Here is a 16,253-nt window from a genome sequence, read left to right as displayed (position 1 = left end):
AAAAACCAACACACCAAACCTCTCCCTTCCCAAGGCTTTATCTAATGTTTCTTTGCACTTGAAAGAAAAAGCTAAAGTGCAGCAGAAAGACAAATATATTTGATTCAGGGGTGAATTAATTTTGGTGCAGGGAAGGGTGGAGTTTTTCACCCCCTTCAATTATCACAGAGAGGGTCTCACCCCAGCAGTGTCAGGACTGAGCCACCTTGTTCAGCAACATCCTACTCACACCACCGCAAAACAGGATGGAAACTAGCCCTGAGTGCAGCTGGGGGTCTTGATTCTGGAAATAATTAGCATTATTTTAGCATGCCATAAATCAATCTTGAACATGATTACCATAATTTTAGGAATAAAGGTTTTCACCGATTTTTTTTTTCCTGTCTTGGATATATTTTGTTCAGTTATGGCCACAATGTTTAGACATGTAGAAAAGAATTTGATTCGTGCAACCACAAAAGTAAGCAATATTTTCTCAGTAGCAGAGGTGTCACATGGGGAGTTTTACAGAAGATGGTCAGAAAGTCACAAAAACCCCCTATTCCTGTTTTTAAACCTCATTCTGTACTTGATTCCTGAGTTATGAAACCAATTGAATTATACTGAAATCCAACTCTACTCCTTTCATTAAGATTCTCTCAGTGAAATTCTGTTCTTGGCAAATTTACTGTCTTGCCCAGCCACAGCATGAGCAACAGCAAAAGCTGCTTATAGATGTGGAATCATGAGCTTTACTCCTCTGAATCCCAATAAACTGCTACCCTACTGCTCTGTTCAATCCCCACTCTCCTTGGAGCCTTCAGAGGCTCCCACCAGCCACCACGCTGTGCCCTAGTGCCAACAGACTTTGCTCCACTGGATTTAAAGTGAGGAAAATATATTGTTATTGAAGTTGCTTTCACCCATAAAAATATATTGTTACTGAAGTTACTTCCACCCATAAAAATATATTGTTATTGAAGTTACTTTCACCCATAAAAGTTGCCAGTAGCAAAGGTTGCCATACTTTGAAGAGTCCACCTCAAACTATTAACAAACATACTCAAGGAAAACACCTTTACATCTTTTCAAACATCTGACAAGTCTCATGCAAATTATTAACAAAATCTTTGCCATGCAATTGTGTTAATTAACAATTTTACCAGTTCACAGCTGACAACAGCCTTGCCTTGGACAGTTGTCTACACTGCTGTGGAATAGTGAACAGGAAGATGAAAAGATGCATTTATAAGGGGATCTTAAGGTGTTTAATAAAATTTAAAAACTTGTGAATATTGCCTTGTTGGACCAAACAGCAACCTTGAAATCCAAGTTGCAGCACTGAACACAAGACTAAAGAAATACAGGAATTCAGCCTGAGCATACAGATCTCAGAACTGTTCAATGACACAAGCACACCATCCTTTCCCCAAAGGAAGTTTCAGGATTCCAGTTGTTGTTTGGTTTTTGATTTGCTTCGGGTTTTTTTAGTTGGAGTGAGATTTGGGGTTTTGGGGTTTTTTTCCATTTGTCCACCCTTTTCTAGTTCAAAAAATGAAACTTGCAAAAGATGAGTTTGAATCAGCATTGCATGAATATGCTGTTTCCTACAGGATCAGCACTTCATTTACTAGAAAATAATGATATAGTGCATGAGAAATGCTTTTAAAGAAAAGCTGCAGAAGTCTGAGGATTTAAATCATTGAAAGCAGCAGTGCAGAGGTGGTTTTTGAACTTGTCTCTAACAGAAATCCACTGCAATGGTCTCTGATTTAATAGCTAGGCACTGGTATTATTTTTCCTCATTTTCTGGACTTGGAATTTGAAACCTCAAGGGCTTATTTACCAATGCACTGGGTACTTGCAGCTGCAACTGAAGGTAATAGGAGTCACAATTTGATCATATTAATTGATACATAATGCTGAGTGCTCTGAAGAGAAAAAAAATCTTAGGCACTTGATATTGGACAGCAGCATAAAAGGACACATTAATTCTTTTCCCTGTGACTCACTTTCTTTTCTATAAAACAGTAATAATTTTTAATGTCAAGGTGTGCCATTAGAGTGAATGGCATAAGAGTGTCCATTAGGAAATTAGGCAACCTGCCTTCAGGAAGGGCTTTCACTGTCATGAAGTACCACATGGCACAGAGCCACCCTGGGGCATGGTGGAGCAAACAGAATGTTAAAGAGCTGCTCTCCACCTGCATCTGGCCAGCACATGAACATAAATAAGCCAGAACCACTAGAACAAAAGCATGTTATTAATCATATCATTTAAAACTAGGTTTAGAGGCTCATTAGACCAATAATTAAGGTATTAAATAATAAATTTAAATTAATTAAGGCTGCAGAGGTAATCCCACTGGCACTTTAAATTTTGAATGCTTAAGTTTCTCACTATTTTTGTATCCCAAAAGTCAGAGGCACAAAATCCATCTCCTGCCATTACTGGCAACCCTGTGATAGACCACTGTCAAATTTCCAACTTCCAGAAGCACCCAGGCTCCTGAGAAACTAACTCACCCAAAAGCAGCCACTTCTAGAACCACAGTAAAGGCACATCCTTCCCCTGACAGGTGGCAGCAGCAGAGAAGGGAGGATCCTGTCCTGTGGCACCCTCCAGTCTAGGTAATACTGAGAGCTGAATCCAGCAGCCCAGGCACTGAACAGGACACAGCCTGAGCTGCCCCCATCCCTTGGGATGCTCTTTCTCAGACACTCTAGAAAGAATGCCTCCACTGCTGTGCTAACTTGGAGAAGAGAAAAACCCCAACACCCTCCACGTTATTTTAAGAGTCCCAATAATGCAAGAAAAAGACTGAGTAAATCCATTTATCAGTCCAAAGAAAGACCATACAGTGATCCTTAGAAAATTACAAAAGTGATGTTTGGTAATTTTGATATTTTATGACTTCTGGTGACCCTGATATTCTGCTCAGAGTTGTTTCTGGATTTTTGAAAAGTCATGAAGGTCTCTGTTAACAGCTTCTCCAAACTGAAAGGTGAAGATTCACACATCCACTGTAGTGACAAAACACTAAGATTTGGCAGTCTGACTGTTTTTAAAAACCCTTTTTATGAGCAATGCAATCCTGCCATAGATCACTCTAAGCCAAGTAAGGACCTTATGGACACAGTGGCCTTTGATGTAAAATACCAGGTGTTGCAAAGTTTTCACTGGAGGCAAGTTCCATATCTCCAGGAGCTGTTGATTAATATTGCTCTCTAATACAGCCTACATCTCAGGAGCAAAGGAATCAAAACTTGGATACAACCAATTTGAGAACATCTAAATGAAATGTGTTCATAATGCAGATTTTTAAAATTAATGTGCATGACAAGTTAAGACCTTTCCTGCCCCTGTATTTTCAAGGTGATTATCAGGATCTCATTTTTCTATGTCTATTCTTATTATTGAAAACATACCATCAATGTTAGCAGGTCACATAACAACCTATTTCTTTTGCACCAAAAGTAGAAGTAATGTTGCATGTCAACCTCCAGGACAGGAAAAAATAAGCCTAGAGAGACATACTCTTTGGAAATAAAATCATTTTAATCATCCTCAGGTGGGTAAGACTCCTCATTTCATTTTCCCCCAGACATATTACTAGAATTAGTATTAATCTCAATAAAACTACAGTATTTTTGTTAATCCACCAGAAAGCATCAGATTTAAGAATAGCTTGTAATTTATTATGCACAGCATAATATAGTTTTATAACATTTTTATTGTTTTGGAGACCTCAGAGGAGTTTCCTTATAAAAATGTGACATAATTCTTCCCATAGCTCAGTTGTGTCTTTATAATGATGCAGTACATGATAAAGAAAATACTTCATAGCTGGAGATAAACTTACTGTGCCTGCCTTTTGATTTTAATAAAATTTACAACAGCATTTGGAGAAACTGCATACCAGGTTTCACTGCCTGAAAAAAGCACCCTTTAGTAGCTAAGATTGACTTGACAGCTGTTTTGGCATTTTGTGTAACAGTCATGGAAGCAAGCTGTCAGGGCAAGGCCCAAGAAGGATTTTAGGGAGTGGTTTCATTTCGATTCAGGGGTTCAGGTGCACATGGGATGGCTGCTAGCACTGGAAAGGCTCAGAGCATATGGATTTCTTGGATTTTTTTGTGTGTGTGTGACACTAAATGCAACACCTACCTACAAACACAGAGGTCTTCCATTTTATTAATCTGAAATTAAGTTATCCTTTGCAGTGAAAGGCCCCTGAAGTAGATTTGCATATCTCTGGAGCTGGGATAGAGGGAGATTTTATAATACTGGACTAATCCTCTCCTTTAATTCCCTTAATGAACTATCATTGCAGAAGCAGATGCCACTGGAGAAATGGCCAGATCCACTGAACCTTGTCCAGGATGATATTTACATCCTTCCTGGTATAAATCAAAATCTTTAGAGCGTTTTCATGAGAAGGAGGAAATAAACCTGTCTGTTGGGTGAAGTCATGACCAACTGAGAGGCAACTGGGTCAGAAGTTGAGTGGGAGGAAGGAGGGACAGCTTTTTCAGCTCATAGCTCAGACATAGCCCTTCTTGGACAATTTTCTTTGCAATTTAACATTTTTGTATCTTTTTCTTATAAGAATAAAGAAAACTGCCCATTGCTGTGCTCCTGTAAAAATCTTGGTCTAATATAACAGTGACCAGTAAAGAATTCCCTTTTTTAAACCCCAAGGCCATCACCCTCCCCTTCTGTGAGCCATGCAGTTTGCTGCTGTTGCTACAGTGTGCTAGGGGCTGTAACATCAGTGAGGTTTCAGCTGGGACTAAAGGTCTTGGAAAAATTCATAGATGGTGGGGTGATAAAGAAAAATGACAATTAGAAATTACCATGTTGTAACTCCAAGAGCATTTCCTTCCTTCCTTCCCCTGGTTCCTATTTTTAAATCCCACAATGTGAAGCATCAGGAGTTCCTCCAAGGTGACAGCTCTGTGCTAGGAGGGTGAAGGCACCAGGCCACTGACTGGTATAGTTCAACAGAGCAGCACCAGGGCTGGGTAAAGAGCTGACAGATTGGTGTTTAATTCTGTTTTCACAAACAGAAATGGAGACTGTTTTGCTAAAGTGGAAATCTCTTCTTTAACATAGCTTCCCTAACAGAAGGCCTGGCTAAGTGAGAGCAAATCTGTGAATTTTCAAAGCAGTTTCTTAAACCCACTTGAGATTTTACTGACATTTACATTTCCAGAGCGTGCCCAGTTGATTTCCACCCAGCGTTCAGAAGCCATTATTTGCATCACTGGAAGCTTTTCTTTCACACAGTCAAAACACACACTGCCACACAAAGTGAGTTCCCTGGGGGGCAGGAGAACCTGGCTTTGAATACATTTCAAACAGGAGCTCTGCTGTACTTTGAACAAAGCTTTTGGAGTTTTATCCTGTCTCTCCTTGAGAATAGCTGCAGAAATATGTGGGATTCTCCCCAACCTTCCAGCTGCTCTCCTTCATCCCTTCTTCCCTGTCCCCAGGGCAGCTCAAAGCAGCAGCAGCAGGGATGCTGACCACAACCAAACCAGAGAAGTATTAGAGATCACCCACATGGCACCACATTTATATACCCAGGTAAATGCTGGGAAAAAATAACTTGATGCAGCAAGGGGAGATGGGTTGTTAGAGGAAATAATATCAGCTGGGGAGCAAGCAACAATCTACAAAAAGCCAGCATTTCTGTTTAACTGTTTGCTTCCTGCAGTTAACAAAAATAATGACTAAACCTTCATGAGGCAACATGAAACTAGACCAGGACTCTGCAAATCTGCATGGAAGAACCTGAGAGAGAACAGACCATGAGACAAGGCTGTTAGCACAGCTCTCACCATAACACAGATGGAAATTTAAAGTTTTAGATATTTTAATTTATTTTCTATGTTAATTTAATTAGTATTCCAAGGAGGTATTTGCTCAAGTGTTTAGCACACATTTGCAGTTTCTTTCTAAAACTATAAAAGAATTTTCAATGATGTGTGAAAAATCACCAGAAAATATACTCAAAGAAAACATTAATCTATTTACAGGGACAGTCTAAATTCACCTATTCCAAGATTAGTCAGAAAATTTCCTTGTTGTGGCTGAAATGCAAATGAACAGTACTATGATTTATCCCACTGAGAAAGAAAACTCCAATAACTGCTCAGGAAGTTCCTAAACGTGCTATAAAGTAATTCACAGAAGTCAGGATCTGCTCTTAAACAGTTTAGGAACTCAAGACAGTGACTATAGTGGCTGATTATACTGCATGTGATGAAATCACAAAAAAAACCCAAACAAACAAAAAAAAAAACAAAAACAAAAACAAAAAACCCCAAACAAACACATCTCTTTAAGCCCAGATTAATATTGGCTCTTACTGCCAGTTCTCACTTCAGGCTGCAGTGTCAGTACTGGAACATCTTATTCCAAAACCAAAGTATTTACACCTTGGAAAACAAGCCCCACTAGGTGGTCATGTCACCCACCCCTTCCACAGTAAGTACATGCATTTTTAGTGAGGTAAATGCAAATAAATCTAACAGCTTGCTCTGCTGGAACAGAATTCTTTCCTAAGAAAAAGTTATTTCAACATCTTCTATGCCCAATGTGTGCTGCTGGCTGTGACTTGTGCCTGAGTGCTCAGGGCATGGCTGAAAAGCAGCACAGGCTGAGCTGCAGCCTGGATTCCTGCACAGCACCACAGAGCAGCTCAAGGAATGGTGACAGCCACTTGCACAGACATCAAAGTTCCTTCTGTGTAAGGGCCAGCAGCTTCACTAAGTGTAGAGTTGGCAGGGTTGGTTATTGAAAAAAGCTCTTAATTATATCATCATCAGGAGAGCCACTTGTCTTGAGCAGCAAATTCCCCATTAGGAGATTATTTTGCTTTAGCCTCAAGTGTACTCTAGTTCTCATGCAGTATTATTCTTTGGGATTAGCCATGATACCCACAGGTGACAGGATCCTTGCTTCCTTTTTTTCTGCACACAGTACCAGCAATAATCAGTTATAAATAGAACTGGCAATTTTAAAGAAAAACAAGGGTATTTTCCACTGCAACCAGTGTTGTTCTGCAGGCAGTAAGAGAACTATGGGAGAAAAGATGCTATAAACCCTTTTTTTTTTTCTTTTTAATTAAAAATATCTTTGCTTTTGAAATTCTGATAAGAATCATGTAACAGAACAATTCCTAGGTTGTGACAATGTCCATGACAATGTTCCATGTCATGACAAACTAGAAGGGTTCCTCTCTTCACCTTGGGTTAGCAAATGTCACATCAGATATTCCTATGTGCACACTGCAGCCCAGAAGAAGAGAAGGATCCAAAAGAGTTGAGTTTATTAAATCATCTACAACATAATTAGCCAGAGTGTGGGTACATATATATGTCTGGTTTCACACATGTATGTCTGTGGGTGTATGTATATGAAGTCCTCATATAATTAGCTTCTTTTCTATGGCTGTGAACTGAACACATTTCAGTTTGTTCCCACTAGCCCTCAAAATTGTTTCAGTGTATTTGTCTCACAGCCTTTAATGGCTTAGTTACCTAATGAAGTAAGAATTTAAATAGTGAACACTTCGAATTTGTTTTGGAAAGTAAGAGAGAAGAAACCTTCCCAGAAGGATAATAAACAGAATATGTAGTCAAACAGCACTGTAGCAATAACAGAACACAAGAACAATGGTAGAGCCAGGCACCGGCAGCCTCCAAGAGAGATTATTTGTGATGGGGTTATGCTGTGCTATTAGACAGAGTGCTCAAATTTCTGTAGCCATGTCCTTCCTCCTGGGGGTTCAAAGGCAAGCCACTGCCATGGGAGAAAAGTGAGTACATTTTGGTCAAGATTTCAGCAGAGGGCAATGAAACATAAAATAACACAAGAGAACAAACATGTTAGCATTGAGCTTTCCAATTCTCCCTGAATGCTTTTGCTTGGGAGCACGCATGCAGCAGCACTCAGAGAGTGCACCCTTTAAAGTGACAAATTCAAAAGGCACCCAAGCACACACACTGACCTCCATTCCCCTTCATGGTGTTTGGTTGGGTGCAACAACCAACTGACTGCAGTTCCTAAAGGCCATTCAGAACTACAACAGTGCAATTCATGGCTTGTACTTAACAGTGGCTCTCCAGGTGGGAAGATTGAGTCACTTTTCCAAGTCAGAGTTTTCTAACTTGCCCTCTCTAACCTTGCTGCTCTCCTCTCCTTTTCAGTAGTCTCAAGTGCAGCATTCTGATGACACAGAATATCTGAACTCAGCCTGACTTAGCCAGACATTATGTATTTTTACATTTTCAAATAGCTCCACAAGTCTAGATAACAAATCAGAATCAAATATTGCATTCTTATTCCTATGTTACTTGTGGCCCAACCAGATTATTTTTACTAAAAAAACCCCAAACATATTTTTTTTCTTTTTTAAATATTGGCATTCAGTGGTATGGACCACATCACCAGTTAGATTATAAAACAAAAACTGTCAGGGACAGACTGAGGTGACCAGGATCACCTGGCCTGCCTTGTCTTACTCTGAAATCAGTCTCAAGAGGAAGAGAAATAAAGGATTAATAGACATTGGGCATCCTAAGGCAAATACCAGCAGCATGTTGAATATGGACCAAGAGCCAATCTACCATTTCTTGTTGGAATTAAATAATAGAATGGGCTTGTCTGTCTGAATGTCCCCCTTCAATTAACTGTTGGAAATGACTGATGATTACCACTAAAGTATTCACAGTTATTAGGAGATAAACCACAGAAAAATGCATGCTAATAAAATAAATAAGCTTTCAATAGTCAGAGTCATGATTCAAATTGGATCCTTCAGTTTCTGAGGAATGACTGCCTTTTCTGCAGAGCTGGGGGATACAAATCATGGCAATGCTCCTGTCTGTGACTAGCCAAACATGATGCAAGATCACAGGAAGGAGGTGCCACCCCTCTGTAATGATCTAGTCTGGATCCTCACACTAGGAAGGCATTCATATTGCCTCCATATGTTTTCCATTTCATATTTCAAAATTCCCCTAAGTTAATCTATTGTGTCATTTGGACTTTATACAGCTCAGTCCTGCTGTGGCAGCAGTTCATAACATACATATGAGAAAAGTGAATTATCTCCCTGGAATTGCTGTCCTTTGGAATTAATTATCTTTTTGTGACCCTCCCTGGAAGGTTTTTTGGGGAAAATACTGTCTCTTTGTTTGCCCCATAGCTGATCCTCACACACCCTGATGAGTGAAATTTCAAATCAGTTGAAAATTCCTGTCCTTCTGAGGAACAGATGAGAAATAGACTGTCATTGGTGAGCATGGATCAAAATTTAAAACAACAAAAAACTATAAAGCATAAATTATATCTGTCATCCATAAGGACATAAGAGAGGCTCAGGCCAAAAGAGGGGCTTTGACTGCCATTCCCATCACCATCCCTTAGGCATTCTAATCCACATCAAACCCTAAAGGTTTTCAAGCAACCAGAAAAGAGAGACATATTGTTTTCTACAAAGTCATTAAGAAGTTTTCTCAACTAGTCATACTTTGCAGCTCTCCATGGTTTTCATTTTACCTTTAAATAACAAACTCAGCATTATCTAACACACTGCCTCTAAAAATTCAATCAGCAGCACTTTCTTCACAGCCCATATTTAATCTTAGCACTTGAATAGTATTGTACATCTTCAAAGCAAGCACAGTAAAAATATTTAAGCTAATCCTCATGACACTTCAAGATCTACATTAGTTAAATTATTTAAAACAAAGTGAAAGGATTTCTACTACAAAGAAAAAATAATTCCAAAATAGGGAAATAAATACAACATACATTCATTATCCTGAACATACATATGAAACTGCAGGCCTGCTTGAGAGACAGCATAGCCCACACAAGTGATGGTATTCTGAAATGTGTTAGCAGTAGAAAGCCAGCACTGCACACGTAATGTCTCAAGAAACAGACACTGCAAAGAACACCTCACCAAGCCAGCTTCATTTGCAAACCAACTTTTATCATCACATCCCTCTCCTTCCACACTTACCCAGCACAACGCTCAGCTTGGTCTCCTGAGTGCAAAGCTGCTGCAGTAGAAAGCAGCTCCCTCCCCTGGGTCACAGCCTGACCCTGCTGGGGCAGCAGATCACCCAAATATCCCAGCCCACCCTTTCCTGGGCAATCCTGGGCAGCTGGGGCTGTCTCCATCCCAGCTTCTGCTCTGCAGCTGCTGGGCAAAGCCAGTGGAATCCTGTCCTGCCTGCTCCCTTCTTTAGTAACTGTGTTAGGTTTACAAAGTCTGTGACAGCTGTACACATTTAAGCATTTGAAGGCCAGGTTTTCAAAGGTATTTAGGTATTTAACTCCTTTGTTATGACCAAAATCAGACACCTACCTCTCTGCAGCTGTAGGCCTGAATTCCGGGCAAGCTGTTGTCTCCCAGCTCCAGTTAGAGTTAATCTGATTATTTGGCACAAATTCATTTGTGTCACTTTCTCCAGTCAGGTTCTTTTTGCTTCCTTTCCCTGGCTCTCTTGGTATGTGTTGGCTTCTTTCCTTCATGTTAGATTACATCATTCAAATTGATCCCCACTTGTAGCTCACTGCTGGGACTCCACTTGGTATCTCATTTCACATATAATTTCTTTTTAAAGGAGATGCTATAAAACCAATGTGGACAATTGGGATCTAATTTAGGTAATCAAACCATGCTGATACTGCCATCAGCTGACCACTTACTTACAGAGACCATGAGAAACTCTTCCAGTTCATAAACTGTCCAAGTTTAGTAAAAACAATTTTGCTGCACCTGGTGAGGCCACCACCTCCCTCCCTCACATGTTTCTCTGGAAAATACTTCAACTACATAGGAGGAAAATGTGCTCTATAAACTTGTTTAGGACTGATTAAGCAAAGCTTCTCAGTTCCTCCTGCAGACAGAGAGGGTCTGGAGCTGCATTTGCAGTGATGAATGCTGTTCTTAACCACAAAGCCACCCAGAGTGAGTCACTCATACAACCAAGTAGTCCCTAACTTCTCTTATCTTGAGCAATTGAATAGCCAAAATGTAAATGGAAAATCAGCCACCTCTTTTCTTGCCCTTCCTGCCAGTTGGATCTGCTGTGTCAGAGAATCTCTCCCAAATTCTGTCATACAAACTGTATGCCAGATCTGCAGAGCTGGAAACTTGACTGCAGAAGGGAAAGATGTGGGAGGTAAAAGGCACAGATGTTTTTCCTGAGGAAGCTTAATTAATTGTATTCATAACAAATTAATGATGTTAAAATTCTTTGGAATGGGAATGCCAAGTTTTTTTTCTCATTTACTGCCACAAACAGTCTTGGAGAACAAGAAATAGCATGACCACTACACTTGGTGGTGATTTTAGATTGTGACTTAAGTGTTCTGTAGCTTTTTCTTTCAACAGATAATCACAGACCACATAATACAATAGTGGAAAGCTCTTCTAGTGCAAATAAAGGATGTGTGGGGGGACTAAGAAAAAAAAAAACCTCAATTTCTGCCTCCTCTAATATGTTTCTATGGTATTGGAACCTTGACCCACCTTTTAGCTATTCATGTCCATGCTGGTTTTATTCTGTTCTGAAAATATCTTTGTTCCATTAGGAGGCACTGCTCCCAGGTGAAATAGATAAATACAAAGGATGAGTTGGCAATTAAACATTGCTTTTATTCCTCCAGCTTCTACAGAGGGTTTGTCCTCACTGGCAGTCCCAGCTGGAGCACTGCAGTGGCATCTCTCTCTCTCTGAGCAGTGTTAGAACATCATTTAACCTGCCTTGGCCATGGGACAGAGTTGCTGTCAGCATGAACTATGTTGGTGTATGCTAAGCAGGCAATCATTGCAGCTGCTGTGCACCCCAGCATCTCTTTTATAGCTACAAACAGTTGCCCCACAGCCATTTTGCTGTGGCCATCCAGTCTCAGCAGCACCTTAGTGAAAGAATGGGAAATCCCTTTAGTTAACATCCCCTGTGCTGTGTGGTTGGAATACTGCAGTCATGCAGCATGCCAAAACAAGTGACTCCTGCAGAAACAATGGAGCTGGAGGACAGGGGAGTGGAGCTGAGACAAAGGCTCAGCTGGCATAGCTCTGAGCAGCTTTGCTGATGAGAACTTGGGGCAGGCTGCTAACACAGTGCTGTGTTCTGGGAACAAGCACAAATACCTGCAGCCAGCACTCCTGACTGCCACCAGTTACCAGCCTGAGCAAAGGTTCAGTGTCTTAAATAGCAAAGAGATTTCTCAAAGCAAGATGGGAGCTTTCCTGGGAATCTTGCATGTCAGGCTCAGGAAGCTCAGCTCTAGAGATGGTGAGGTTAAATAGGTTGAAAACGGTGTGACCACAGAACTGCAGAAGCAGTCTTGATGTGTTAGGTCTGTGCACTGCAGAAAGTCAGTGATTTTTGTTCACATAAGCAGTTATGCATTTAATATGATTTAGAAATTTTCTGTGTCAGCCTTAGGTTGCAGCTCATATGAGGTGGCCTAACAAGATGTGTTAGGAAAATTATGTTAGGAAAACATAGGATGAAGATTGCAATTCCAGCTAGTCCTGTGAATTAAAATTCAATAAACCTGTAAGATACTAGTGAGCAGTGCATGACATCATGCAAACAGAGTTTAAAACACAAACCCAGTACATCCTTTCCCTTTGTCTCTCACAAGACAAAGATTTTCCCATACAATCATTAACTCCAATGAATTGTTCTTCAATGACTTGAGATGAAGCTCAAAGCTACTAAAGCAGCAGCTCAGCTGAAGAGAGCCAGTGCCTACAAAGAGCACATGCTAGCAGTCACACCCTTGGAGACTAATTTATAGTAGTGCTGAGTGCTCAGAGGGCCAGCTGCAGCCAAGTGGAATGGGAGGAGAGCAGCACATCAGAAGATCAAGCTCTTTGATTTAAAGAGACCCAGAAAAGCTACCTGTGGGATGAAAGTATGGAAGACAGTGACTGTCAGTAAGAGGCAAGCATTTTGGGAAAACAAGTTGAAGCCAACAAAATAATCTGATCTGTGCCTCACTCCTCAGAAAGGCATAAAACTCAGCACTCTAATAGTCTGGGGGTAAGAAATATCTGTGGAGAAGAAAAAAGTGGTGCTGGATTAGCTGAGTTTTTAAGGTTACTGCTGGACAAATGCTTGATGTGTGTACCCAAAGGAAGGCTATTATGTCCTCCAGCTGGTAGAACCTATCTCTGCAAATGGTTGGTGTAGGAATTCTTGTATTCCTGCAGAAGATAAAGCACAAGCAGATCCTGACACACACAGCCCTGTGACTTGTCTGCCCAGCTGTTCAGCAGTTTCCAAATCTGCATAAATATAATAAATCTTATTTTATTACAAAATATATTCTCTCTAGTACCCATAAATATGGTAGTTTATTGCAGAATCTTGATTCAAGGGTATTTCTATGCCCTCATTTAGTAATTGTCTCACCACTGATGGCTACAGCTCTATCAAGATGACCCTGGTGATATTCATTATACAGTTAAATATTAAAACTGTGTCACACTCTACTGTTTCCCCTTTCCAACCAAAAAGGAAACGTGACTAAAGCTTTGTGGTTTTGGTAATGACAGAGGAGGAATTGACTACCCCAGAAACGTTACAAGTGCTTTGAGTTTGTAAATTCCCAGTTGTGTCAAACTGCAGGCTCTGGACTGGATCAATGACATCCACAAACGTGGAAATGAAGCAAAGTGTTCCAGACTGTTTTGGCAAGCTGGAAAGATTCAATGCTGACCTTCTTTTTAACTTTGCCCTTCCTCATCCTTAAGACTTTGAACAGTAGATAATGCCTTCACCTGTGCCCTGCTGCAGTTTCTCGATTGTGATCAATTTTTTCTGCCTCTGAAATGCAGAGAGAGCCTGAGTAAACTGGACCACAGCAGTATGTAGCAGTAAAAAAAGCCTCATTCTGTTGGATGTAAAAGATAAAACTGGGAGAGAGAATTACTTTGTAGCTCATCCAATATTTTTAAGATAAAAGTGTCTCCACCTGTCCTATCACTTAATAACAAAAATTGAAATATACACATCTGGAAAGCAGGATGCTCCCAAAACCTGTGAGAATCACTGGACACCCACGTGAAGCTTGTCTTTTCTCTTTTCTTTTTCTTTTCTTTCAGTGTGACCCACACCATAAATCTTCCAAACAATAAACTCCCAAAGCCACCCTGGTTGCCTGCATTCAGATGGCAACTGCAATGCACTGCAGAGGGAGAAAAAGCACAAGTTAATACAGCCTCAAACCCTTTAGAAAATAGAGGCTTTCATCTGTCTGGAGAAATAGATGGAGGCAATGCATTTAACCTGGGAGAACAACTCCAAGATAAGCTTCCCCTTGGAAACTGGACACAGAGAAAAACAAGGTGATTCCAAAAGGTAAACAGGATACTCAGAAGGGGCTTAGAGGACAGCAGGTGGAAAGGAGGTGCTGTTTTCCAGTTCTTCAGGAAAGATAATCTGTCATGGCTCCCTAGTCCCTGAATGCCAAAACTGTGATAAGTACATTGCTGGTATGCTAAAACCCCAATTAAACAGTTCATCTCCTCACACCAATGTCAAGTCTCACACATTGCAGTAACACATTTTGAAAGAACAACATTTATGGCTCTTTGTAGAGAGGAGATGGATATAAATGTCTATAATTTCTTTGCTGTGTTATGCATTAATGCTAATTATCTGTTGTTACCAGAGCTGAGCAATTTGTGAATATGTTATTTTAAGCCACCCCTGCTGCAGCCTGTAGATGCCTTGAGTTTTGCCTGTATTTATGCAATTAAGCAGCATTTAGGTTTCCACTGCCAGGGGTGATTTCTGTGGTAATGTGTTGTGAACTTGTCTCCAGGACAGGCTTTCAATAATACAGATCCAACTAAAGCTTTAGTGTAAACACACAGTTGAACCTTGAGGATGAAATGCACAAGATTTGAGCACTGAAAATAAAGGCAGGTTGTGTATCTGTCTTCTTGTTTTTTCTTAGCTGGCTGAGCAAGCTTTGCTGAACAGGAAATGAATTTAGTCAGAGTTGCATTCAGTGTGCCCTAAGTTTCACATCTTTCCATATTTTCTCTGGCTAGAACTGTTTTCCAACAGCTGTAAGTGAAAACTACAAGGAAAAAACCACATTCTGATAGTCTCTAAAATATATATTTACAAATCTGTATACAGCTTCTCATATGCTTTGACACAAATTTGGATAAAATGGACTATAGGTCCTACATGTCCTCAATGTTCCTTGTAAGAATTTGAAGGAAGAGGAGTGATTAGAAAATAAACATCAGTAAAGATACTTGGCATTAACAGGTTTCTCTAGGATAAACAAGAATAGAATAGTGCCATTAAAGTTTGGATGTGGCTCATGTTTATGGTGGATCATAAAGCTGCGTGCAAACCCTTGTGCAGAGCTCCCACTGAGGCCCACAGGGGATGTTTAATGTCATTTACCCAAACAGTCACACTTTGCATAAAACCTAATCAGCAGATTGATAAAATACACTGAGACTACACTTGCTTAGCTGGAAATATCCAAAGTAAATTTCTAAATAGTGGCTGTGTCTGACCAGAATGAAGCTAACACAGTTTACTCTGTGCATCCAGGCTCCCAGCTGCAGTCCCAACAAGCCTGATCCTCCTTGCCCAGTAGCTTGGACTGCAGCTGAAACTGAAGACCAGCCAAACTCAAGAAAAATGTATGTCTTTCTAAACACCAGTCACATTAAGCAACTTAAGGGAAGGGTTTTAACTGGTGCACTTGAAAAAGAAATATGAGGAATTTATGCTTTTCCTCAGCTGATGTACAGGGATAAGATCAGATAAGATGCATCAAGTAAAAAGTTCTACCAAGTGCAGTTAAAAGAAACAGGACACAAAATATTTGCAGAATTGTTTGTTTGCTTTAAAGTGCTGTTGTAGCCATGTCAAGGTGCACGTGTTTTGAGGATACTGTACTCTCATCTTTCAGGGAAGAAGCTCAGGGCTTGCAAAAGAAAAAAAAATCAACAAGGAGTCTACCCCTTATCCCTGAACAAGTATAGCTGCTTTCTGAGTGACTTAGATTGGCATACCTAAGGGTGGTCCTTCCTCCTCTGAATAACCAGATTATAAAACAGTAGGCATTGCTGAGGGCAAGAAATCAAACTTGATGTTGTTGATGTAATATGGCAATTCCTAGAGCACTAACAATGGTTCATTTCCATACAAAGTCCTCCAAACAGCCAGATAAGAATTTCACCCTCCCTTGGATATCTCTG

The sequence above is a fragment of the Serinus canaria genome, chromosome 8 (assembly GCF_022539315.1).
Source record: "Serinus canaria isolate serCan28SL12 chromosome 8, serCan2020, whole genome shotgun sequence".
In the NCBI taxonomy this organism is placed as follows: domain Eukaryota; kingdom Metazoa; phylum Chordata; class Aves; order Passeriformes; family Fringillidae; genus Serinus; species Serinus canaria.
The sequence above is the reverse complement of the archived record's forward strand: the minus strand, read 5'-3'. Positions refer to the sequence as shown.